General features: G+C 51.1%; 1 long non-coding RNA gene across 5 annotated transcripts; it reads right to left on the bottom strand.

Annotated features, from left to right (window-relative positions):
• Window positions 1-24,965, bottom strand: LOC112129071 (uncharacterized). Of its 5 annotated transcripts, none has more exons than XR_010137171.1 (5): window positions 22,549-24,965; window positions 21,571-22,079; window positions 15,408-21,441; window positions 9,158-9,284; window positions 1-1,662 (listed from the first exon to the last, which is right to left on the bottom strand). It is a non-coding gene; the product is annotated as an uncharacterized LOC112129071 (long non-coding RNA). The 5 variants fall into 5 exon arrangements; XR_010137172.1 differs by lacking the exons at window positions 1-1,662; window positions 9,158-9,284 and adding an exon at window positions 14,274-15,098 and having other exon boundaries at window positions 15,408-15,527; window positions 15,608-21,441; XR_010137169.1 differs by lacking the exons at window positions 1-1,662; window positions 9,158-9,284 and adding an exon at window positions 14,274-15,098.
• Between the last annotated feature and the right edge of the window lie 433 nt (window positions 24,966-25,398).

Below are 25,398 nucleotides of genomic sequence, written 5' to 3'. Positions count from 1 at the left end.
CTCCATCAAAAAAAAAAAAAAAAGAAAGGAAGAAAGGAAAGAAGAACAAAGAAAGAGGAAGAAAAGAAAGAAAAGAAAAGAAAAGAAACTGGGCTTGTCTCAGAGATTCCAGGGAAAACCCATCTTTCCTGTGCTCCAACTGCAGTTGAGACAGAAGCAGACAAGTCTGTGTGGACATTTTTTCCCTACTTTATTGAGGATGTAGCCCTTTGGGATCCCAGCTTTATGCAGGGGTCTTCTAACCTACCTCCCACTTTGCTTGGACCCAGGAATTATTTCCCATAAAATGAGTATCTTCCAGCCAGGCGTGGTGGCTCACGCCTGTAATCCCAGCACTTTGGGAGGCTGAGGCGGGCAGATCACCTGAGGTGGGGAGTTCGAGACCAGCCTGGCCAACATGGTGGAGCCCCGTCTCTACTAAAAATACAAAAATTAGCCGGGTGTGGTGGTGCATGCCTGTAATCCCAGCTACTTGAGAGGCTGAGGCAGGAGAATTGCTTGAACCTGGGAGGTGAAGGTTGCAATAAGCAGAGATTGCGCCACTGCACTCCAGCCTAGGCGATAGAGCCAGACTCTGTCTCAAGAAAGAAAAATCAGCGAGTCAACAGAGTAAAGCAGAAACAAGTTTATGAAGAAAGTAAAGGAATAAAACAACGGCTACTCTACAGGTAGAGCAGCACCAAGGGCTGCTGGTTGGCTATTTTTATGGTTATTTCTTGATCATATGCTAAACAAGGAGTGGTTTATTCATGAATTTTCCAGGAAAGGGGTGGGAATTTCCCAGAACTGAGAGTTCCTCTTCCTTTTAAATCACATAGGGTAACTTCCAGATGTTGCCATGGCATTTGTAAACTGTCATGAGGCTGATGGGAGTGTCTTTCAGCATCCTAATCCATTATAATTAGCGTATAATGAGCAGTGAGGATGACCAGAGGTTACTTTCATCGCCATTTTGGTTTGGGCGAGCTTCTTTACTGCATCCTGTTTTATTAGCAGGGTCTTTGCAACCAGTATCTTGTGCCCCCCTCCTATCTCATCCAGTGACTTAAGAATGCCTAACCTCCTGGGAATGCAACCTGACAGGACTCAGCGTCATTTTACCCAGCCCCCGTTAAGGATGGAGTCGCTCTGGTTTGAATGCCTCTGACACTCCTGTCCTCTGTGCCTTGTCTGGGCCACACTCTTGAGCACATCAGAAACATGCTTCTGAATCCAATCCACCTGGGGCTGTGGGAAACCCTCTTGGGCACTCAGGCGCATCCTGCTGCCCTGGCAGCTCTGTGAGGCCAGTCACACCCACCGGCAGGACGACTTCTGCTTCTGCTTCCACTTCTGCTTCCACTCTGACAGAAGGGAGGCCCAGGCTCCAGGCTCCTCCCTGCTCTTCAACTCACTTCCATCCTCTCGTCTCACTTCCCCTTGAGTCTCCTTCCCCAACTCACGAAATTTTTATTTAGTTTGTGGGGGAGGGCCACACAGGGAATGGATGACAAAGACTGGATTGAAACCAGGTGTCCAGACATCTCAGCCAGGATCCCCACAAGCCTGCAGAGAGCGTTGGCACAGCAGGACCCATCCTGTGCTGTGCTGATGTGACTGGCAATCCCTTGGGGAGGAACACTGGGGCCGTCTTCCCAGGCATTCAGCACAGCACCTGCCATTCTGGAAGTGAATGAATGAGGTTGGGGCTACCTGGACAGGAAGTGAATGAATGAGGTTGGGGCTACCTGGACAGGAGGTCCGCACTGCATTTTCACTCTCTGTGCATGATTGAGTCTCCACTGTTGGCCAGACACTGACCACTGCTTGACCCATTAGCCAAGGAGATGTGAGGGGTGGGGCTGGGGAAGAGGTGAAGGAGGAGAGAGGAAGGAGTGTGTCTGTCCTGCATGCTGCAGAGAGTGCTGCCCCATCACAGTGACGCTCCAGATGCTGTGCTCAGAGCTGCCTGAGCGTTCCCTTACTGAATCCTCACATGTACGTTTCTTGGAAAGAAAAAGAGATTCTTCTTCACTCCCATTTTGTAGACGGGAAATTGAGTCTTCAAGAGATTGAGTAACTTGCCTGAGGCCGTATAGCAAATAACTGGGGAAATGGGATTCAAATCAGCTCAAAAAAAAATGCTGAACCCAAATCCTCCATACCACAAGGCCTCTTCGCCATCAGTGTGATGATCTCTACTCAACAGATAAGGAAACTGAGGCCTGGGGATGTAAGGGACTTGCTCAGGTTAGTGAGAGAGTCAGACCTAAAACCAACACTAGAGCCTGGACTGCTTCCCATCAGTGGTTTGAACCTACCACAAGCCCCCTGACCAATGGGGAAGACAGATCCTGATGTTGCTGCCCTAGGGGTGATGGCCATTGAGTAGGCATGGGGTCTGTCCTAGCCAGCAGAAGTCCCTGACACTGTCAGTTCCAGGCAGTGTGCACACCCTACGCCCAGATAAACAAGAGACCAACTCTTGGCCTCGTGGAGCCACTGTGTGCCAAGGTGCGAGGGTGGGTTCTGCAAGAGAGTGGCACCTACATCTCACATGCCCTCATCTCCCCTGCCGGTGCCCATGCCCCAGGATGCTGAGCATTTGCCTCAATGGTCAGCTCTGTGGGTGCCTTCACTTCAGAGGTCAGGCCCCAACCCTCTGCCAAAGGACAGCTGGGCACACGGTTCCACCCACCAGAGCTGGACACCTGGCCTGGACTGGACTGGTGAACTTCTCTCCTGGGTTACAGAGGCCTGAAACTTCTTTCCCTCTAACTGTGGGTGCCAGTGACAGTCCTCCAGGCCAGGCCGGTGAGGAGGCCCTGGGAGGCGGAAGGTCTGCGGTGGCTGTGAAAATGCCCCTCTCAGATCTCTGGCTGTGAGGAGCATCACTGATCAATGGCTTCAGCAGCTGAGCTGTAAAATCTATCACCAAGGTGTGTGCCTGAGGTGGCTGCACTCCCTGCAGGCTCCTTGAGGTCCGCAACAGACCTGCATTGTGGTCGGATGGCCCTCCCAGCCTCCCCTAGCTCCCTCCCCATCTTCCTTCACAGCCATGTTCCCTAATAAATCTCTTGCACATCAAATCCTGACTTGGCATCTGCTTCTCAGAGAATTTGGATTAATTACAAGTCCTGACCCTGCAGGCCAGTCCTGGCTGTGGGAAGTTCATGGGCCTTGGCACCAGATCCAACCTAACTGGAACAGCGCATCAGTGGGTGCCAGTCCCCGTCATGCCCAGGACCCATTACTCCCTACTACCCAGAGGATTCACATCAGAGAATTCACCCCTCCTGGGATGCAGGGTTCACCTCTCCCTTTGGCCCCCTGAGCCATCACCCTCTCAGACAAACCCAGTTCTGTCACTCTTGCCGCATGCAGAGGTGCGCGTGTGGGCCTGGGGCAATGTGGAAGTCAAACAGAAAGAGCTGGTTATATATTCATTCATGCCTGCCTTTTATTATCCGGGAATTTATCAAATCCTGGATTTATGCAAGGCACAGTGACAGCAGAATATTCCAGAAACTGCACAGGATTTGGAGATGGATGGAAAGTGGGGACTACATTTGAACACTTGCACTCAGAGCTGTGTGATCTTGAACAAGTTACCTAGCCTCTCTGAGATCTTGTTTCCCCATCTAAAAATGGGTTGTATGAGAAATTCATGTTATAGAGCATGGACTGATCAAGCGGACTTCTACAAATAGCCAGGGATGTTACTGTTAGGCCTGTAGTTCTTACTTCTGTCCTTGAAAGAAAGAGTCAGGCAGTGACCTGGATCTGACCCTTCATTCTGGGCACCCAGAGTCCAGGCTCCCACACACAGCTCAGCAGCTGGAGCCATTGTGCTGGGTACCCACTTGTCTGCTGAAGACAGGGCAGGTGGGGTGGGAATCCAGTAAGAGTCTGGCCCAAGGCTCATGTCTTCTTCCTCCACTGCCAGGCCTCCTTCCATGACAGCAGCCCCTACTGAAGGAGGAGGCAGAGGGAAGGAGTGGGAATCAGGGCCTTGCAGAGGGATGCCTGGATGCCATGGGGAAGGCTCAGTATTTAGAAGGACCCAGATATAAAGCAGACATGGAGCCAGTTTTTGAGTAGGGGGAACAAAACAGGACATCTTCGACCTAAATTACCTGGGTAAACTCTAAAACTGTCTACATCCCAGGAGACAGTTATAGACAAAGTTGCCAGGAGGTTCAGAGGAAAGAGAGCACAGATCCAAGTGGCAAAATTCAGGGAGTCTTTCTGGAGGAGGTGGCATTTTAGCCACATCTTGAAAGGTGCTATGGGGGACTAAAGGAGAGGGTAGGATGCTCTGGGAAAAAAAATCCCAGCATAAGCAGAGGGTAGGGGATGGGAAGGATGGAGTAGTTCACCTGGAGTGGTATAGGAAAGAAGAGTGAGAAGTGAGGCCACAGGTATTATGGAGGGCCGGGAGTTTGATGTTTACTCTGTTCAGCAGAGGGGTGGCAGGATGAGATTCTGAGCAGAGGAGTGATGCTCTCAAAGTGTATTAGCAAGATGGGTGGCCTAAGGCATTTTGGAACTCTAGGTGTTCCAGGCAAAGACCCCAGGCAGCTTTTAGCAGGTTTTGCCCTTATTTTAAATGACCCCCACCTCCTTATCTGTGTTTTCATTAGGGTCTGAGAGTTAGCGAAGCTCTCCATTCTATGTGTCATGAGCCTGTCACGCACCCGCTGTGTAACCACTCCCAGTACACAGGCACGCTCACACGCACATGCACACACAAGCACACACCCTCAGAGACCAAGCAAAAACCTGCGCCAAGTCCAAGGATGCATGGCCAATATTGACCACGAGAGGGCGCCTCTGACATCCCCCAGAGGGAGAAGCAGAGACTGGGCTAAAGAACCAGCCCCAGGCAGAAGGGGCCTTTAAGACAAGCGAGTCCACCTGCCTCATTTTACATGTGGAGAAACTGAGACTCACAGCGGGGGATGGCATGGTCCAGAAGAGGGAGGGGGTAGTGACCACCTTAACAGTTGGACATGGGAAGATGGCTCTTAAACTGCAATTTGAAAGTCAACAGAATTGAGAACAAGGAACAGGTGCCCCTGCGCGCATGCCAGCGCACCCGTGCAAGCATTTTCACCACTGCTACCCCAAAAAGGATTCTTCTCATCACTTGCCACAATGCCCGCATTTCCACCAGTAGAGGCTAACTCTTTTCAATTAAAATCCATCCTGTCCAACCAATCTCTTTGTAACTATATGTGTCACCATAAGGTTACAGATTACAGCCTCGGGCCCTGCCGTGGGAGGGTCTGCACTGAGCGCTGTGGATCCTGGTTAAGCCCGCAGGGAATGCACTGTAACCTGGGAACAGGAGAAATCAGCCTCCTTTTCCCATGAGTTTGCCCTTCCCTTTTCCTGGAACACCTTTCCCTATCTCTCCTGGTGAAGAAGTCCCATTCATCCTTCAACCTCCTGTGCTAACCCCCTCGGGAAATTTGCTGATGTCTGTCTCACCACCCTGTTCCCCACAGTTCTTCAGACCCACCCCTGCCTAAACTCCACCCACCCTGATTCAGATGAGTCCCTATTCCCGTACCTTTGTCAGCCTCTGGAAGCTCTTTTTGGGCAGGGACTGTGAGCTCTTCATTGCCACACTCCAGCTGGTGCTGACTGCCCCCTCACTGCTCTTTGAGTGGAGGGAAGCAACATGGTGCCAGAGAGTTGAGACTGAAATCAGGAGACCTGTGTTCTAGTCCCAGCTCTACCATTAACTGGTGTAGGTAAGTCCCTTCCCCTCTCTGAGGTTTCTCTACATTTTTTTCTACTCCATGAGAAGAGTAGTCTAGAAGTATCCGGAATCCCCTCCCCATTATACATTCTGAGCCTGAGGTTTAACTCATAATGGCCTTGAGAAATGTCGGGTCTTATTAGCAGATAATTCCCAAGCCCTAGAGTGCAGAGTTTTCACCATGTGGGATGGACATCTCTTATTCCTTGGACCACCCTCTGTAAACAGTAGGCAGCAAGAACTCCTCAGTACTGCATGTGGAAGAGGGTTACACAGAAGTGTTTGGACTAGTGCAGCAATGAGGCTGCTATTGCAATGTTCTCAAATTCAGACCATAAAGGATAGAAGTGCTCCAAGAAGTATTAATTTGCATTTTCTTTGGAGCTTAGAAAGCTATTGAGAATCTACAGTTCTAATAATGGACTGAGAATGGTGACAGGCAGCAGGTAAGATTTTGGAGAACTTTCAGGAGTCCTCAAACTTTGCTTGTCGATGCCTATACCACAGGCCGGCCTGGCCTCTCAGGCCTCAAACCCCTGCTGCCCAAGCCCCCAGCTTTCTCTGGGCCTTCCTGGGCTCTTCTCTCTTGGCAGAAGCACTGATGCCGGGGTCACAATCCTTCTTTAAATAAACACAAGGCAGGCACCGCCTAATTATGCACTGTGGATGATGACTGGAAATGGGACCTGGCTTTCCAGCCTTTGTCTGCAAGGCCACTGGGTTGAAGGGATGGGAGGTGAGGGTGGAGCTCAGGAGACCTGCCAGCTGCCAGCCCAAGGGTCTGTGTTTGGGAGACATCAGGGAAAAGACCCGTGGAGACAAACAGGGCAAACTGGCCTCCAGCTCACAGGACCCCCTGGGTTGCTTTGCGGGACAGCTGAACCTTGATTGGGCGGGGGCTCACAGGCATGCAAGCTTCGAAAGCCCCAAATTCTTCCTCCTCCTCCTCTTCTTCATCTCCTTCTCCCATCAAACACAGATGTTTTTCAGGCATGTGGAGAGCCAGGAAGCTCAGACTTGGTGCCCACCCACGTCATCAGACAAGTCACCCCTTTCCCGGCCTTCAGTTACCCATTGGTCAAATAGGGACAAGAATTGCCACCCCAGCAACCACATCAGAACTTCCCATGCTCTTCTAGAAGCTTCTGAGCTTTCACAGATGCCATTCCCCACACCCCCACCCCTCTGCCCTCCTTCCCCAGGCTGCCAGTGCCAAGATCTGCTCTCCTAACTTTCAGCCACGGGGCCTCCCAGCACACCTCGCTCTCTCTGTCCCTGTTGTGCTTAGTTTGGGGGATGGGGGGGTGAAGAAAGCTCCCGGAGTTTCCCATACAACCCTCCCAAGCAGAAAGATTCATTACAGTGTCATTTGCAATAGAATAAAATTAGAATTTAAAGGTTTGCAATTAAGGAATAATAGTTCTAATAATAATGAAAGTGATACTTTCTGAGCGCTTCCCACATACACACCATAATCACATTGAACCCTTACAAGCAACTTATAAAGTAGATACTATTATTATCCCCGTTTTACAGAGGAGAAAACTGAGGCACAGAGAGGTTAAGTGGTGGGGCTAGGATATGATACATTCATTTTGAGGCATTTTTCTGTGACCATTTACAATTGTGAAGTTGTGCAAAAGTTTAATGTCATGAGAGGAAGCGTGTATGCATATGTATATCTATACCGTATAAAATAAAATATGTAAAAATAAAATATGTCTTTAAAGTTGAATAAAAATACACCAAAATGTCCACGGCCATTTCCTCTGGGCAATGAGTTAATGGAGAATTGCTAATTCTTTTTTTGTACTGCTCTGTATTTTCCGAATTTTCTAGAATAAGCAAGTGTTCTTTTAAATCATGAAAAGAAGCAGGCATCATATATTGCCTGTGAGGCATTTGGGAGTAGAAACTCAGACCTGAGTTAGGTCTGAAGAGAGTGCAAGGGGTGAAGAAACCTTGATCTTGAAAGTGCTCTTCCAAGCTCCTCTCTGACTTGGCTTCCTGGGCGGAGAGGCTGTTTTAGCCACACAGGATTCATTCATTCATTCATTCATTCATTCATTCACTCACTCACTGATCAGTTGCCCGGCACATGGCGGGGGATACAGAGACAACCAGGTTTGTTTCCAGTCCTCTGAGCTCAGACTGGATGATGCTGAGGGCCCAGGCAGGGAAGGACAGGGGCAGGGTGGTCACTGGGCAGCAGGAGAGGGGTCAGAGGCAGAAAGGACAGCACAGGGAAGGGGTGGGAGGAGGTGCATGCAGGACCATCCAAAGTTCTGACTTGGGCTGTGCATGTCAGTGGAGCCCCTCAGGGTCACCCTGTTCATGGCTACATCCCCAGAATAAATGAATAAATAAGCGAACAAACAAACAGAGAAAGAAGACAAATGACAAACGGCAGAAAATACTTGCAACCTGTATCACAGGCAAAGCATGAATGTCTGTAGTGAATGGCTTCTAAAAGTAGAGAAGGAAAAAATGAACAACTTCCTAGAAAAATGGGCTAAAAATATTAACAGACAATGGCCAGGCGCAGTGGCTCACGCCTGTAATCCCAGCACTTTGGGAGGCTGAGGCGGGCGGATCACGAGGTCAGGAGATTGAGACCATCCTGGCTAACACGGTGAAACCCCGTCTCTACTAAAAATACAAAAAAAAAAAAAATTAGCCAGGCGTGGCAGCGTGCGCCTGTAGTCCCAGCTGCTGGGGAGGCTGAGGCAGCAGAATGGCATGAACCCAGGAGGCGGAGCTTGCAGTGAGCCAAGCTCGCAACACTGCACTCTAGCCTGGGTGACAGAGCAAGACTCCGTCTCAAAAACAAAACAAAACAAAACAAAATATTAACAGACAATTCACAGACAAAGAAATGCAGATGGCTCATAACCCTGTGAAAATATGAAAATATGATCAACATTGCTCAAACAAAAGAAATGCAAATTAAAACTACTCAGAGATACCATTTCCTACCTATCAGATTGTCAAAAATCCAAAAGTTTGGCAATGCGTTCTGCTGGCACTCCTAGCCAGAGCTGACGGGAATGCAAAATGATGCAGGCCCTCTGCGGGGGAATTTGGCAATAGCTATAGCAAAATTGCATGTATGTTCAACCTTTGACTCGAGAATCCCATTGCTGGGAATCTACTGTAGAGAGACACTAGCAAAAATACCAAAAGATGTAAGCACAGGCTTTTTATTGCAATTCAATTTGTAATCGCTAAAGAATGGGAGCAAGGAAAATGTCCATCAGCAGAGGCCTGTGGTTATCAGCACAATGGAGGACTCTGTGGCTGTAAAGGGGACTGAGGACAATCTTGACCAACTACTGGGGAGAGACAGCTGGAGTGGGATGGACAGTGAATACAGCAAGAGGCAGAGAAGTGTCATTGCATGCTAATCCTTACCTAAAAGGAAGGAAGAGCCAAATGTGGAGGCGTATACCTGTAGTCCCAGCTACTCGAGGTTGAGGCAGGAGGATTGCTTGAATTTAGGATTTCGAGTCCAGCCTGGGCAACATAGTGAGATCCTCATCTCAAACAAAAAAAAAAAAAAAAAAAAGGAGGGAGGGATACGAATACATATGCATTATATATGTGATACATACGAAATTAATGTAATAATAAAGAATAATGTTTAAAAATTAATAGTTATGGGGAAGGGAACGGATTGAAGGGGGCATAAAAGCTAGACCTTTCTGAATATATTTGTATGATAGATTTTGGAACCAGAAATAAAATTTAAAATCTTTAAATAAATTTCTAAATAAAAAGTTTTAAAAATTCTAAAAACCTAAAGCAAAATAAAGCAAATAAATCTACACATCGAATTAATGATTTAACCAGCATTCAAATTAAACTGAGGACAGGTGCAGTGGCTCACCTCTGCCAGCACTTTAGGAGGCTGAGGCAGGAGGATCACTTGAGGCTGGGAGCTCTAGCCCAGCCTGGGGAACATAGCAAGACCCTGTTTCTAATATATATATTAGCCAGGTGTGCTGTTGTGCACCTGTAGTCCTAGCTTCTCAGGAGGCTGATGCAGGAGGATTGAGGAATTTGAGGCTGCAGTGAGCTATGATCATGCTACTGCACTTCAGCCTGGGTAACACAGCTGGACCCTGTCTCTAAAATTAAGAAAAAAGTAAACTGAGGCACAATAACATTTTAAAGAATTTATAGGAGCAAACGACAATTCATGAATTGGGCAGTTCCAGACCAGAAGTGAGGGAACACAAGGGGTGGGTTTTTATACAAGGAACACAGAAGTAAAGCAAAGAAAATATTTGATTGGTTACAGTTACACAGTTGCCTTATTTAATCTATCCCATAGGAAAGTCCCTCATTATATAATTATAAGTTTGTTGGCTATTTCTGATTGGTTATGTTTAGGTTCTGGTATTTTTTTTAATATAAGCATTTACAATAAATAGGTCAAGTTAAGTTTGCTTGTTTGCACATCAAGCAAGTTTGAGGTCATTTATGAGGCCTAACTGGTTTTGTTTGCTCAGGGATTCTTTCGGCCTGGTCTTCATTTTAATTTACTTTAATACCACAAAGAGAAAAACTATTCCAAATGACTTTCAAACAAAGTAACTTAAAGACACATAAACCAATTGGAACACAACGACCTTATTTGTATCCTGATTCAAACAAACAAGTTGAAAATAAAGAAATGATGACATTCATGAGACACTGGGAAATGTGAGCACTGACAGGAGATTTCATGATAGGAAGAGTGATAATAGCACACATTTTATATGTGATAAGGGTATTGTGGCTTTTTAAAAAAGGAATCCATGGCCGGGAGTGGTGGATCACGCCTGTAATCCCAGCACTTTGGGAGGCCAAGGCAGGTGGATCACCTGAGGTCAAGAGTTTAAGATCAGCCTGACCAACATGGAGAAACCCTGTCTCTACTAAAAATACAAAATTACCCAGACGTGGTGACACATGCCTGTAATCCCAGCTACTCGGGAAACTGAGGCAGGAGAATGGCTTGAACCCGGGAGGTAGAGGTTGCAGTGAATCGAGATCGCACCATTGCACTCCAGCCTGGGCAACAAGAGTGAAACTCCATCTCAAAAACAAAACAAAACAAAAAAGGAATCCATGTCTTTTAGATGTAATATTGAATAGGAATGAAATGATACGACATCTAGGATTTGCTTCAGAAGTAACTTGGTCATTGTGAGAGAGCAGGGGATGAAACAAGATAAGCCATGAAAAGCCAGGTGTGGTGGCACCTGTAGTCCTGTCTACTCGGGAGGCTGAGGCAGAAGGATCCTTTCAGCCTGGGAGATTGAGGCTGCAGTGAGCTGATATCATGCCATTGCACTTCAGTCTGTGTGACACAGTGAGACTCTGTCAAAAAAAAAAAAAAAAAAATAGCCGGGTGCGGTGGCTCATGCTTGTAATTTCTTGTAATCTCAGCACTCAGCACATTGGGAGGCCAAGGTGAGCGGATCACCTGAGGTCCAGAGTTAGACACCAGCCTGACCAACATGGAAAAACCCCGTCTCTACTAAAAATACAAAATTAGCCAGGCATGGTGGCGCATGCCTGTAATCCCAGCTACTCAGGAGGCTGAGGCAGAAGAATCGCTTGAACCTGGGAGGTGGAGGTTGCCGTGAGCCGAGATTGCACCATTGCACTCCAGCCAGGGCAGCAAGAGTGAAACTCCACCTCAAAAAAAAAAAAAAAAAGATAAGCCATGAAAGGTTAATTGATGAAACTGGTGATGAGCACATGGAGACCCATTATATTAATACTATTCTTTCTACTTTTGCAGATGTTACCAATTTTCATAATAAAACATTTTTAAAAACTAGCACCTGATAAAGATGTGGAAAAATCAAAATGCAGACATTACTAGAGGAATGCAAAATGCTACAGTCACTTTGGAAAATAGTTTGGCAGTTTTTATAGAATATGCTTAATGTACAAGCCATCACTTCCACACCCAGCATCTACCCTAGAGAAGGGAAAACTTTCATTTGCCCAAAAAAGTGATGCTTCCAGTTAGGAATAAGATTCTTCCTGGTATTTTTCAAGACACTCAAATTAAAGTTTAAACTTCAGAGGTTATTATGGCTTTGGAGATGGTACAGCCATTCTGAATAAGAATTTGGCAGATTTCTTTTTCTTTTTTTCTTTCTTTTTTTTTTTTGGCAGAGTCTTACTCTGTCACCCAGCCTGGAGTGCAGTGGCGCAGTCTCAGCTCACTGCAACCTCCACCCCCAACCCCGCCGCATTCAAGAGACTCTCCTGCCTCAGCCTCCCAAGTAGCTGGGATTACAGGTGCACGCCACTACCACCCAGCTAATTTTTTTATTTTTAGTAGACACAGGGTTTCACCATGTTGGCAATGCTGGTCTCGAACTCCTGACCTCAAGTGATCTGCCCACCTCAGCCTCCCAAAGTGCTAGGATTACAGGTGTGAGCCACCCTGCCTGGCCAGAATTTGGCAGATTTCTATCAAGTGAAACATACATTTACATGAGACCCCACAATTCCACTTCTAGGCGTCTATCCCAGAAAAATGAACATTTATGTTTGCACAAAAACCTACACATGAATGTTTACAGTGGCATTATTAATAATTGCCAAAAACTAGAAACAACTCAATGCTCATCATCTGATGAATAGAAAAATATATTGTAGTATATACCTACACACTGCAATCCATCTCACCAATGAAAAGGAACAACTATGAATACATGCAACCACATAGATGACTGTCAAAAGCATTGATGCCCAGCAAAAGAAGTCAGATTAAAAAGATTATGTACTGTATGATTTCATGTTCATGGCATTCTGGAAAAGGCAAAACTATAGAGACAGAAAACAGATCAGAGGTTGTCTGAGGCTGGAGGTGGGAGGAGGGGTTGACTACATGGAGCACGAAAGAATTTTCTGGGTTGATGGAAATATTCTATATCTTGATTGTGGCAGTGTTTACACATCTGTTAAAAATTTGTCAGATCCCATATAACTGTACGTTAAAAAAGGGTGAATTTTACAATATGTAAATTATACTTCAATAAACCCCCACCAAACAAACAAACAAAATACACCTGGCACTTGATAAATGATCAACTAGGTGTCAGTCGAATGCCTGATGAATGAATGAATCAAAAGGAATAACCCAGAAGGAGGGGTAGGTGTGGGCGGGAATGTTGGAGATGGGGGTTGAGGAACCTGCAGGACCTCAGAGTTGGGGTGACCAGTGGGCGGCAGGACATTCAGAGTGGAGACCTGGGTACCATGGGACCTTTGACATGGGCTGGCCTTTCCCGCTCTCCTCTCCTGGCCCCTCCCCCTTCCCCAGTGAATGCCATCCCAGGCTCCCGCCTCCTAGAACAGCAGTCTTCCACTCAAATATGCCCCCCTCAGAAAGATTCACTCATATGGCTGCCCAGGTTCAAGTTCCTCTGGGCTCTGAGAAAGGCCTGTATGTGCAGAGAGAGCCCCAGGCTGCACCTGCCAGGTCTTTCTTGCTCTTTATAATCTCCGCCCGAGCCTCAGGGAACACAGGACTCCCCTCCTCTGCTGCAGGCACAGGGTGTCACCCACTGCAAGGTGTAAGCAGAGGCCAGAGGCCACCTCTTCCCCACTCACTGCCCCTGTCATTGCTCTGAAGAGCCTCATCGAGATGTGGGGGGCAGGGGAGCGTGAGGGAGACACAGTCCCTTTCCTGGGAGAGCCTTGGTCTAGGACGATGGGGGAACACAGACCTCACCCTTTAAAGTTCCCAGGCAGGTGGCGATCCACACGCCTTGTGATTCTCAAGCCTGACGACCTCCCCAATTGGTTAAGCCTTTATTATATCTTACTTTCCTGAAGACGAAGTTACAGAAAATAAACATGCTTTAACTATTGCTAAATATGTTGAGCAAGGAGGGACAAGGTGGGTCCAAACTTGTGAGGGGAAGCCGGGCATGGTGGCACGGGGCTGCAGTCCCAGCTACTTGGCAGGCTGGGACAGGAGGATCGCCTGAGCCCAGGAGGTTGAGCTGCAGCGAGCTATGATCGTGCCACTGCACTCCAGCCTGGGAGACAGAGCAAGACCCTGTCTCTAAAAAAAAAAAAAAAAAAAAAAAAAAAAAAAAAAAAAAAAGACTGGGCGCAGTGGCTCACGCCTGTAATCCCAACACTTTCGAAGGCCAAGGTGGGCGGATCACGAGGTCAAGAGATAGAGACCACCCTGGCCAACATGGTGAACCCCGTCTCTGCTAAAAATACAAAAATTAGCTGGGCGTGGTGGCGCGCGCCTGTAGTCCCAGCTACTCTGTAGGCTGAGGCAGAAGAATCGCTTGAACACGAGAGGCGGAGGTTGCAGTGAGCTGACATGGCGCCACTGCACTCCAGCCTGGCGACAGAGAGAGACTCCATCTCAAAAAAAATAATAATAATAAAATAAATAAATAAATAAACAAACAAACAAATAAACAAACCAAACTTGTAAGGGAAAAGCCCAGAGTCAGCAGCGAAGTATTGAGAAGAAAGAAAACTTTTCAAGCAAAAGTAACTGGCCCGGCAGGGTGATTTAATGCCATTGCAAGGCTGTAGGGGGCGCTGGAAGAACACAAGCGTCCATTGGCCGTTCCCGGGAGCGACGCGAGCCTGGGGACAATCTGCAAAGTTTCAGAAGAAGGTCCCCGACCCTGGCTGGTCTCTTGCGGCAGTTCGCCCATAAAAGTCGAACTATCATCAGACCTGCCTCGCGTGGGTTTTAGGAAGATCAAGTGTGAGCATGTGGGTGAAACATGATAAAGGAGTTATTTGTAAGAAATAACAAGAAGGCCGGGCGCGGTGGCTCACGTCTGTAATCCCAGCACTTTAGGAGGCCGAGGCGGGCGGATCAAGAGGTCAGGAGACCGAGACCATCCTGGCTAACGCGGTGAAACCCGTCTCTACTAAAAATACAAAAGTTAGCTGGGCGTAGTGGCTGGTGCCTGTAGTCCCGGAGCTACTCGGGAAGCTGAGGCAGGAGAATCGCTTGAACCCGGGAGGGGGAGGTTGCAGTGAGCCGAGATCGCGCCACTACACTCCAGCCTGGTCAACAGAGAGAGACTCAATCTAAAAAAAAAAAAAAAGCAAAAAGAAAAGAAAAGAAAAAACAGGAAATGCTGGCTGAAGCCAGGACGAACACGCGGTCTCGGGTCCTCAGACTGGGTGACTGTTCTAAGCAGGTTCTTGCGACGCAGTGGAAGGAGCACCTGCCGTCAAAGGACCCGGTCTCCATTCTGTCTCCCCCACTGCAGAGCTGTGTGGCCCTGGGCAGCTCCTGGCGCCTCTCGGAGTGTCCGTTTCCCCTTCTGTGAAATGGGGACAGTCCCTCACTGAGCTGCTGCGAGGATTGAATGAGAGAAAAGCATGGTGTGCCTGGTGCCCACGGCGCCCAGCACACAGAAGGCGGCCAGAGTAAAATGAAGTGAGGAGGGAGGTGCTGGCCTCCCAGAGCTGCTGGGGGAGGCTGGGAGGTAGCGGGGTTGCGGGATTTGGACCGCGGAGCCGGATTCTGCCCAGAGGTGTGGGCCTTTGAAAGCTGGCTGGCACCTGGGGCCCAGGGCTGAGGGTTTGGCCTTGCCCTCAAATCCTGGTTGTGCGCCCTGCACACTGGCGGACCCGTCAAGTCACTTTACCTCTCTCACCTCACCTTCGTCTCCTGTAAAGTGGGGTTACTATGCCTGTCGGAAGTTAGAGGCCTGGCAGTTTCTCTCCGAGTCCAGTTTGCCCCTCAGCTCCTCCCGTCCCATGGACTTTGCAGGTGCAGAATCTGAGAGGAGGGAGAGAAGGGAGAAGCTCTGTGTGAGGAACTGGTTCCTGTCTCAGGCCAGGAGAGGGCAAGTGACCTACCCAAAATCTCCCAGGGAGGCAGAGCCAGACGGCTTCCTGGAGGAGGTGGCCTTCTGGAGAGCAAAGAGCCTCCTCTGCACTTAGCAGTATCTTCATGTTTGAATCTCTGTCCCTGTTCCTCGTTCTGTGACTTCCTGAACTCCTCTCATTCACCAGGGTGCCTGCCTGTCCTGAGTTCCCAGGAGGGGTCATCTTGGAAGGCCTAGACATGAGGCAATCCTGTTATCAAGGGACTACGGAGAGGAAAGTGCTGTGGGCGCTCTGAACTCTGGAGAGGAGGCTCTGGAGAGTCCAAGACCACAGCCCAAGGGTCATCCTCAAGGAGGGTGCACAGTCAGGAGCCGGGAGAGAAGAGGCTCAGGCCTAGGAAGACTTGTCCCAGGGGAGAAAAAAACTAGAAAGCTTTAGGAGAGGTGGTCAGAAGAGCGGGGAACTAACTAACTGCACAGTGTGGAGCTTCCTGGGGTGGGGGCCCCTCCCTCTTAATAGCTGCTTGAAGGCTCCGAGCAAATTCCTGGTGGCTCCAGCTTCAAAATACATCCAGGCCTTATCTTTTAGTGATATATACTGACATTTTTATGGATGAAATAATATGAAGTCTGGGATTTGCTTCAAAATAATCCCGTTGCTGGGAGGGGTGAGAGGTTTATATGAAACATAATCGGCCATGAGCTGATGATGGTTGAAGCGGGTCATGAGGACATGGGCGTGCCTCGTCTCACTACATTTGTATACGTTTACCGTTCTCCATCATAAAAAGTTCAGATGTCTAGAGTCAGCCGTTTCTCTCCAGCTCCACGCTCCCTGCCCGGGGCCCAGCGCCCTGGGCTTCTCACGGGGTGGCCTCTTCCGCGGCGCCCTGCAGCCTGTTCTCCACACGGCCGCCAGAGGGAGCCTGCCACGGTGCGCGCCCCAGTCAACCCCTCCTGGTCCCGCTCACTCCCGGCACTTCAAGGCCACACTCCATCTTGTCCCTGTTGCCTCTCAGGCTCCTCTGCAGCCACAGTGCCCGGCTGCTCAGCCTCCCGCGTGGCCCCAGGGCCCTAACCCTACGTGCTGGGGGGAGGTGTCCTTCATGACACTTCAGACATTGCAATAATGCATGGGACTTATACTAAAAGCATTACATATATAACGTTTATAATATCCCATATTTTATATATGTATATTCGTTGTTTATCTGAAACCCAAATCCAACTGGGCATCCTGTATTACATCTGGCAACCCTCCCCCGAAAATGCTGTGAGCTCCTACCAAAAGAACCATGTTGTCATCCCCAGTGCCCGGTATGCAATGGCGCCCTCTCCTAGCAGAAAATTGCCAAAAAGCAGCCTCTGGGCTAAATCAGCCCCTTACCGCATTGCACAAATTTCAGACCCACTTATTTCAGCGACAAGGTGCCCTTTTGCAGTGTGTGACCTGCCCAACCATTCCTGGCAGCCCTGCAGGAGACCAGAGAAGCAGGTGCTTCCTGAATGAGAGGAGCTGGCCTCCCCAGCTCCCTCTTTTCCCCAACAGAGGGCAAAGACTGGCAGAGAAGGACCATGCCCAGGCCTTGGCTGGCTGCCCTCTCTGGGTGCTTTCTCATTCAGGCCCCATCTGGGGTGGGCCTGAATCCTTGCAGTGCCCCATGGGAGTGGGTAGAGGGGCTCCATGCCAGGCGCCAGCTGCCCCCGTGGCCTGAGGGTGCCCACTCAAATCATTCCAAGTAAACATTTGACCAGCCCTGCCCCAGCCCTCATCCCACACCGACACTTGGCCCTTGTTCCCGGACAGGCCCCTCTGTGTCCCATCCTTTGTGGCTGACATTTCAGCAGGGCCCTGGAAGGACTGGAGTGACCCCATGCCCCATCCCCCTTCTGAAGATAGGCTCAAGGGAGGTGGTCCCAGTGACGGGGGGCTCTTGGCGGGGGAGTTCCAGCAGACAGGCTGTCGCCTGGCTGGGCCAGCCACCTCCTTGAACACCCAGCTTGGGGCGCAGGCTGCCGAGCCCACGGGTCTGGCAGTAGAGCCATGGGACGCCAGCTGACTCGGCTGCTTTGTTCCCAGCCTGGAGTGATCTGAGTGACTGTAGCTCCTTCTTTGCTGAGAAGCCGCAGATAACGCTGGCGACAGGGCGTGATAAAGCGTCTGTCAGAGGCCCCGCTATTCCCACAGGCCCCAAGGGCTCCTGCAGCGCAAGCCTGTCTGGAGATCAGTCCCACCCTGGGGGCTCACCCCTTCCCCACTGGAGGCTGAAAAGCAGGCTGGCAGACCTGTCCCTGCCCAGATCTCCCAGCACCCAGGTTTCCACCCTGGTTTCCTGACTCAAAAGTCCCTAAAGCCTCCGGGCCTGAGTGCAGTAAATGAACCCTCTGAATTATTCCCAGGAAGAGAATGTCAAAGACATATCTCCCTCAGTGGAATTCCAGACTGTGGCTCCTGGGGAGCTGTCGGGGATGGGGATATGGAGGCCTGGAACTTCTTTCTGGATGCCCTCAGAGAACACCCCAAGTCACCTTCTATACATCCCCCTTGTTCATGTCACCAGAGCCCACTCTACGCCAGTCTCTGCAATAGGCACAGGGGATACAGGAACAAATAAGATGTGGTCCATGACCACAAGGACCTTCCAGGGAGAGGGGGCTAGAAGATCTGCCCCCCGCACCCCGACCTGACCCAGGCCAGGCCTCCACCCCCAGCCTGTGGAGAGGCCTGGCCTGGAGTAGGAGGTGCATGAGGATGTATCTCGCCAGCCTTGAGGGTGTTGGGGGATCCTGGAGTGAGATTCAGTGCCACGGGACTGGAGAGTTCAAGCTTGAGGGGCCTGTGAACAAGGAGTCTCCAGTCTGATGGAGGAAGCACAGGCCCTGCCCTGGGGAAGACCCAGTCTCAGGGGGGTGTCAGAAGAGACCCTTGCAGAGACCCAGAGAATAGGCTTTCCTGAAGCCAGCACTCTCAGCGCCCTGAACTCAGGTTCAGGTGTGGGGCCGTGAGCACTGCCAGGGAAGACGCTCCTGACAACAGCAGCCCCCCCTGGGCAGTGTAGGAATGCTGGACTCCTGGCTGAACCACAGTGAGAACGTGGGACCTGCTGCTGGGGACACCCCATGGCAGCCAGCCTGAATAAGGACCTTGCACCTGGTGGAGGTGGAGCTGGAGGTCCTGGCCTGGAGTTAGTCCCAGCTCTGCCTCTCCCTCTCTGTGTGACCCTCTCTAAGGGCTGGAGGGCTTCTCTGGGTCACACAGGGAGGGAGAGGGCTGGAGGCTCACAGGGAACTCCTAGAAATAGAAGCTCCAAGGGAGAGACCTAATGGGAGGGCCAGTGTGACTGGTGGAAAAGGCCTGGGCGGCCTACCCTCCCCAGGGAGGAGAAGCGCCTCTCCCGGCTGGAATGGGAGTCCTGTGGACAGCAGAGAGTAGGCACCCAGGCTTCTAGTACCTGTGGACCCAGGAACTGCCTTCCCCTACACAGGGCCCCTGGCCAGAGGTTTCAGCCGGGCCTCTCACCAGGATCAGGGACCTTCAGCTCATAGAGGAAGGGCCTGGCATCTCCAGGTGTCCAGGTTACACTCTTGCAGCCCTCTCCTGTAAACCCCATCCCAGCCAGCTTTCCCTGAACCCTGTGCAACCATACAGGCTCAGCCCCAAACACCACGCACCCCAAAACTAACCCTTCCTTCCCTTCTCTGGCTGTGGCTCCCCTTGGTGTCTGCATCCCTTTCAGAGCGGTTCTTCAGCATCCATGCCTTCATCCCTCACACGGCCATTGGACACCCAGTGGGGAATAAAATAGACACAGCTCCTGCCTCCAAGGAGTTTCCAGTCTCAAGCAGGGGAGCAGACTGTAGCCCAAGAATCAGGCCAACGACTAGAAGACCACAGGGAGTGATCAAGGCGGCGAAGAAGGAAGGAGCCACAGGCTGGATCAGGCAGGTGGCGGAGGGGAGGTCCGCCAGGGGAGGTCTTCCTGAGGAGGTGACATTGAAAGTGAGAAGGGAGGGTGGCGAGAAGGGAGGGAAGATCAGTTCCTGTGCTCGGTCCTGGGCTGGGTCACATTCACCTCTGGAATCTTTCTCTTGGGCCACCCCTGCCTCATGGGTCTAGGGTATTTCCGTGGTAAGTGAGAAGGAGTGGCCAAAAGAAGAGGGAGAACCCCAGATTGTAACCCTGAGATAGGAGGGGCTTAGGCTTAGGCGGCAGGGTTTACCCCACATGGTACCTGGCAGACAGGGGTACAATGGATGCCCACCCCGATGCTGAGCTGATGATAAAAGTCCTCCTCTCGTTAATCTTATAACTGCACCCCTTCGTCAGAGCAGAGAGAGGACATGGACCCCTAGCCTTTGCTCAGGAAGGGCCTCCCCACCTGAGCTCGAGGGGGAAGCTTGGCTGGTGCCAAGGTGGCCTAGGTGGCCCAGGCCTTCAGCCTCTCATCTCCCTGCCTCCCCTGGCCTAGCCTGGCTCTGCTGCAGACTTCCTGTATTGCCTTGGGGACATCACTCCCCACTCTGGGCCTGGGGCAGTGACTTTGGGGCAGGGGGGAAGGGCATAAGTGGTGCAGCCAGTTGTTCCTGGGGGCACTGGGGATGTGGGCCAAGGGAGGCTGGGGGTGGGGATTGCCACTCTATTGTTGGGTGAACCCAAGGCTCCCAAGCTCATCTCTGGTGGACCTTGCCCCTCTGTAAAGGGAGGGGATGGCTCCCCACTCCAGGGTCTCTGCTGCACACACCAGGCCGGGGGACCTGAACGCTAGCAAGCTGCCTCATTGAATGATGATAACCAGCAGCTGGGCATAGTGGCTCATGCCTGTAATCTCAGCATTTTGGGAGGCCAAGGCAGGTGGATAACCTGAGGTCAGGAGTTCGAGACCAGACTGGCCAACATGGCGAAACCCTGTCTCTACTAAAAATACACACACACACACACACACATACACACACAAATTAGCTGGGCATGGGTGGTGCATGCCTGCAATCCCAGCTACTTGGGAGACTGAGACAGGAGAATTGCTTGAACCTGGGAGGCGGAGGTTGCAGTGAGCTGAGACTGCGCCACGGCACTCCAGCCTGGGTGACGGAGCGAGACTGTAGTCTCAAAAATAAATAAATAAAATTAATGATGATAAGCACAATAATTTTCTCATCACAAAGCAAAGCAACAGAAAAAATAAAGCAAAAACAAAAAAATACAAAACAAAACAAAACCCAACAGCACAGCACAATATCACCTGACCCTGGCTGGTGCTCTGTCATGGTGATCACAGCAGTCAATGGCAGTTGATGTCAAAACAGTCTAGACAGAGCCTGGCTGCTGGAGGGCACCCCTTGTCCCTCAGAGTGGCACTAGGGAGGCAGGAACATTCACAAGGCCCTATTTTGAGGCAGGCATAGCTACATTCTCAATCCCATTTATCCTTCACCAGCTCGCTAGGCATTTTGAAACACCTTTTTATTGAAATATAACGTACGTATGGTACAACTTGCATGAATCTCAAATTATTTGATGAGCTCAAGCTTAATGAATTTTCACATAGGTATAAACCCATGTGATACCAACTAGATCAAGATATAAACCACTTCTAGCCAGGCGTGGTGGCTCACGCCTGTAATCCCAGAATTTTAGGTGGCTGAGGCAGGCGGATCACGTGAGATCAGGAGTTCAAGACCAGCCTCACCAATATGGTGAAACCCCGTCTCTACTAAAAATACAAATATCTGGGCGTGGTGCTGGGTGCCTGTAGTTCCAGCTACTCGGGAGGCTGAGACAGGAGAATTGCTTGAACCTGGGAGGTGGAGATTGCAGTGAGCCGAGATGGTGTCACTGCCCTCCAGCCTGGGCAACAGAGCCAGACTCTGTTTCAAAAAAAAAAAAAGGTTATAAACCACTTCCAACATGCCAGAAGTTTCCCTCAGTCCCCCTCCCAGTCAGCACCCCCAACAGTAACCACTATCCTGACCTTTCTCACCACAGACTAGCCTCACCTGTTATTGAATTCGGCTTAATGGAATCACACAGCTCCTATTCTTGTGTGTCTGGCTTCTTTCACTCAACAAAATGTCAGATTCTTCCACATTGCTGCATCTATCAGCAGTTTCTTTATGTTGTTGCTATGAAATATTCCACTCTGCAACTATCCCACACAGCTTCAGCCATTCTTCTGATGATGAGCCTCAGGGTTGACTCATTTGGGGCCATTGTGAACAACCCCCACGAACACCTTGTCCATGCATTTTGGACACGTGTGCTCATTTCTCTTGGGTCTGTAGCTAGGAGTGTACCTGCTGGGTCAGGGGGTGGTGGACCCTTAGCTTTCATAGCTATTTGTGCTGTCAGTATATTTAGCCAGATATGGAAACAGAAGTTCAGAGCGTTTAAGTAGCTCATCCAAGTTCACGCAGTTACTCAGAGGTGAAGCCTAGAATTCAAAGATTTCTGAGTCCAGCATCTTCTCATGGGAGGCCAGCTTCCTCTCTCATCCTTTTCATCCTGCCTTTTAGGACAGGTGAAAGGGGTGTGAGGATGTTGGGGAAGCAGAGAAGCCCCTCAGACAGCCTGCTCTGTAACAAGCTCCTGGGGGATGTCCACGCTGCCTAGGACAGCACAGTGCCACCCAAGGCAGGGGCTGGACAGAGGCTGACACAGAATCAGTGGGGCAGCTCGGTGCCTTGAGGGTCCCCCATCTGCCCACCCCCACACTGTGCGGCCCCTCCCTTCTCCAGTCTTATCCCTGCCCACACACTCATCTGTCCCCCTCACTCCAGCCACACTGCGTTCCTTGCTATCCCCCAAAACACCAGGCATGTTTCTGACTCACGGCCTTGACACTTACAGGCCCCTCTTTCTAAATTTCTCCCCCAGACATCAGCAAGGAACCCCTGACCCGCCACCCCCACGTTTTCATGGCCGCTGCTCAACTACCTGGTCTAAAAGAACACCCCCATCATGCACCAACCCCTCACCTTGTTACCTCCATCTGACCTTCTGTCTTGTGTATATTGATTTACTGCCTGTCTCCCCACCCCAGAAAGTGAGCTCCAGGAGGCAGGGCCTCACCGTCTTGTTTGCTGCTCCACCTTCAATGTGTGGGGCAGTGCCTGGCACCTTGCAGGTTCTCTAGAGATATTGAATGCAAGAAAGAAAGAATGAATGAGCTAATGAACAAGTGAAACACAACCCCTCAGAGCAGCTGGCAGCAAACATTGCAGGTGAGGAGAGGCTTTTGATGCCAGGCCTGGCTGTTGATGTCCGAGTCTTGAGAAAAATCTCCCACCTGGGCATTGGGCTAGAGCCCTGGGGCAGAGGGAGGCGGTGCCCAGCCTGACCTTAGTGGCCTCCAGTTGCACAACCATCACAGCCAGTTTTCACGGGAGCCAGAGAGACAAGGGCACCAATGTGGATCTGGGCCCCAACTGGGCTGATCTGTCAGGATGGGGAGATTTAGGATTCCTGGGTGACAAAGGGGAGATGATAGCTACAGATCTCTCCAGATGTCTTTTCCCTGGGGGGAGAGGGGAGGCAGAGATCATCTTCAAAGCAGGTGGGTCTAGGAATAATTGGAGGGGTCCTGGAAGGATCCCATTTCCCCCAACCCCTGCCTAAAGTACATTCCTCATTCCTCATTGCTAATGTTGGCTGGGAAGCCTTTGCTGGCTTATGTTACAGTTTTGGGCCCCAGTTTGTTCCATCTGTAAAATGGGCAGAACTAGGCTATGAAGTACCATAGAGAAACAGCCCTAGATCAAGGGTCTCTGGCATGAATTCTCATCCTCAGGACTGCTGTGTAGCCTCTGGCAAAGCCCCGCCATCTCTGGGCTTCAGATTCCCCACATGTCAAATGAAGGAGTATCTCCAAAGACTGACGTCCTCTCTTAGTCGCTGTAAAGCGACTGACCTCCCGTCCTTTCTCAAGGAAGGGCAAGTTTAGCAAAGGAGGCAGGGAGGGGAAGCCTAGGGAAGAGGGTAAGAATGTGAAGTATGAACCTCACCAGTGTGACAGCTTGGCCCTGACCTGCGTTTGCTGGAGGCCTCCTCTCTGAACTCCACCAAATGCCTGAGACTCGGATAGTGTGGCTGGCTGGGTGGGGAGCTGTCCAATCAACTGCTCCTCTCTCCTACTGTAAACACGGCTCTGAGTTCCAAAGGGTGTCCAACAGGAGACCCCAGCTGGGACCCCTCTCCCAGAGTTTGCCCAAGCTGCACACAGTTCTACCATGGGCCCCCTCGTTGCCACCAGGATGGGGAAAGGTAAATTCGCTTTTCACTCCGAGTCAGAGAGAGACCTAGTTTTCAGATGCAGAAGCTGAGGTCTTCTTAGGGAACCCAGAGATCATTTATTTGAGCACATAAGGATGCCCAAGTCTGGGCTTGCAACATTTTGGTGTTACTGCATTGAATCCTCACACAAACCTGTAAAGAACAGAGCATTATTCTCCCCATGTGACAGATGCAGGAACTACCATTCAGAGAGGCTAAGTGATGTGTGCAAGGTCACACAGCTAGTGAGTACCAGGGCCAGAATGTAAAGCCAGGTCTGCCTGACTCCAGATCTGGGCTTCACGCCTCCTCCCTTGTCAGAGGAAGGGGTGCAATCTTGTGCTTTGGGGGCTCAGGAGCCTGAGAGATCATTCTACCAGCAAGGGCTGGGGAGAGGGCTGGGAACTTTGCACCTGCAGTCTGCTTTATCTAAAAAACCTTCCCTTAGAAAATTGCCTTGCTAAATCTCACACTTTGCTCAGGTCTCAGCTTAAGGGGCACTGTCCCAGGAAGCCCTTCCTCTGCGGCCACTGAGTCTCAAACAGAACAGCTCCCCCGTCTCCCACAATGTCTTTTCCTCTTGCCTCAGGTGATGAGTCTCCCTGACACCCATCACCATCTGCAGCACTATCTTGTCTGAGATGTGTATTCAAGTGTTTATTGCTTGTCTCCACCAAAAGAACATGAAGCTTTGCCTGTCTCATTCACCCCTCCATCCTCAAGGTCTAGCACCGTGTCTAGCGCATAGTAGGTGCTCAATCAATATTTGTTGGCAGAAGGCATGAGTGGCTGCCTTTTTCCTTAATAAGTTTAAGAAGAAGGAGCATGTATGATCTGCTAGGCCTAGAGGAAAGGGTTGACCCTTGAACCCTTGGATGTCTCATTCCAAGCGTCGCCTCTGTCGGTTGTCAGCCCAGCGCTTGCACGGGGAGCCGAGGCTCTCTCTGCAGCTTCCAGGGCGCAGGACATGAGCGGCAGATGAAGCAATTCACTAAGGGCTGGGGCGCCGGCCCCACGGGGCTCTAGCTCCGAGCCCAGTGCTCTTTCTAAGAGCCGGGGCAGGGCCCCGCTACGGGAGAGGGGTGCCGAGAGCCCCGCGCCCTCGCCGTGCGTCCCCCGCGGAGCCCCGGGCCGCCCGACCTGGCCCCGCGCCCGGGGCCGCGCCCTCCCTCCCCGCCCGCGCCGGCGCCGCCGCCGCCCCCTGCCCCGCGCGCGGCCCCCGCGCTGCCAGCGGCTCCTTCCCAAGCGGGGGCCGTTCTCGAGCTCAGGACCGGCGCACTGGGACCCGGGCCGCCCGCGACCCCCCGGGATCCCCCGGACCCCGGCCCGCCCGCCCCGGGCCCCCAGACTCGGGGCGCCCGCAGGCCCCGCGGGGCACGGGAACCGGCAATTTCCCCGGCCGCCGCCCCGCCCGCCGCCCGCTCTGTACTTAGCTGATGACGGGTTCCGCGGCCCTCGGCGGGGCGGGCGGCGGGTTCAGGGCGGGCGAAGCCGGCCCAGCCGGTCCCGTGCTCGGCTCGCAGGCGGCCGCCGGGCCTGTGTCATCCACCAGGAAT

Source organism: Pongo abelii, chromosome 16, assembly GCF_028885655.2.
Source record: "Pongo abelii isolate AG06213 chromosome 16, NHGRI_mPonAbe1-v2.0_pri, whole genome shotgun sequence".
NCBI classification, from domain to species: Eukaryota; Metazoa; Chordata; class Mammalia; order Primates; family Hominidae; genus Pongo; species Pongo abelii.
This window is presented reverse-complemented; position numbering and strand designations above follow the sequence as displayed.